This window comes from Polistes fuscatus, unplaced genomic scaffold, assembly GCF_010416935.1.
Source record: "Polistes fuscatus isolate 324 unplaced genomic scaffold, CU_Pfus_HIC Scaffold21, whole genome shotgun sequence".
NCBI lineage: Eukaryota > Metazoa > Arthropoda > Insecta > Hymenoptera > Vespidae > Polistes > Polistes fuscatus.
In genome coordinates, this window is record NW_025113098.1 from 732,824 (window position 1) to 734,492 (window position 1,669).

Here is a 1,669-nt window from a genome sequence, read left to right on the forward strand (position 1 = left end):
TAAACAAATACTCTAAGACATGCAAGGATAATACTAGGCGACATAGAAACAAAGAATTAATCAAAATCAAACAGTTTTTCCCAGGAAATATTTCCCAGTAGTAGTAATAACCAGATCTTCGTCCTCTGGAACCCCTGAAAAAGTTAGTCCACTCATCTTTCTCCATGATACTGTCTCAGTTAATAGTGTTCTATCGTTCTTCTCAAGCATTATCCTAAGTTCTTCCTTCAATTGTGAATATGAAGTAATCATAGCTTGTAGAGATTTTCCGCCTGTTACTTGCTTTGTCCCTTCCACTAAGTGATCAAAGAAAGCATCACTAAATTTTCTCTTGACTTTTCCGCTAAAGCAAGGTATTGATGACATTTGGGTATAGGATGAAGTTAACAGTCCGGTTTGGTTGGCCTGTGACATCTTAGCATAGTAGATAATACTGACTGGACGAAACTTGACGGGCATTCCCTTATTACTTTTTTGAAAGACTTTCCCCATCTGTTCCCGAGTCATCCAATTAGCTAAATCAGTTATCTGATTTAATAAAGATAAATCTTCCTTATAAGTTCCAAACATGGAATGGTATACTATCTGCTTTGCTATGTTATCGTTTCCTTCGTTCATGCTTAATGACCATTCCATACTTTGGAAAATCTTATAAAATAAAAAACAACCATCTCCACTAAAATTGAATACATCCAATAATTTGTCCCTTGGAAACTTATTCTTTCCTTCTGCGAATTCGGCTATCCTAAAAATCCGGGAAAACGCAGCAGGTGGGGGGAACATGCGCTGAGCTTGTCTTGTTCTGGTGATCAAAGCTATGTCACACAACAGAGTTATCAGTGGTCGCACTTCTGTTGGATCTCTATCCTTCAAAATTGATAGAACTGTGTCTATGTCAGGGAAGTGCGCAAAAGCTCTCTTAACAGCTACAAGCCATTTTTGGGAATACTTCCTGTCTGATTTCAAATAACAAATTAGAGCTGTAACTGGGCCTAAAGATTGTACCATTGAAGCTCTTTTCTCAGGTGGAAACGTAATGCCCTCACATAGAACATGATGGCACCCATAAACTCCATATTGTGAGAGGTTAACGGCCTTTTCCACATTGCCCGACTTTCCTATAGGCATAGTATGATGGCCAAGTCGTAATTCTTTCCTCCTCAATGCAAAACCAGCCAGGAAGTTCAACAATGGTCCAGCTACACCATACCAATTTCTTACATCTTTTTGCCCATACTGTTCGAATTCTAGATTACAGCTTCTGGCGACTCTCTGGACTATTTCCTCTATATCTCTACGTTCTGCAGTATAATCTCTACCTGCAAAATGAACTTTGTATACGGTTGCGCCAATTCTCTTCTTGAGTTCACCCCCCGTTTTATTGTATTCTTGCCGCAATATATTGTAGGCCGTAAATAGAACGTTATGTATCTGATCTCCTAAGTTTAAAACGTGAGAAAAGGCTTCAAGTTTAAAGTGCGAAAGAATCGCAAAATGTGCCTCTGCTATAAAGAGTATGACTTTCTTCTTCTTTTCGGGCTCCTGTGGCACCTGTGGTTTCTTTGAGGTCTCTACTAAAACATCTGGGTTATTTACGTCTACTATTTCCCGTCTTGGTTCCTCTCTATCATTATTTCCTCCTGCAGACGTAGATTGTCTTGGTTCATCC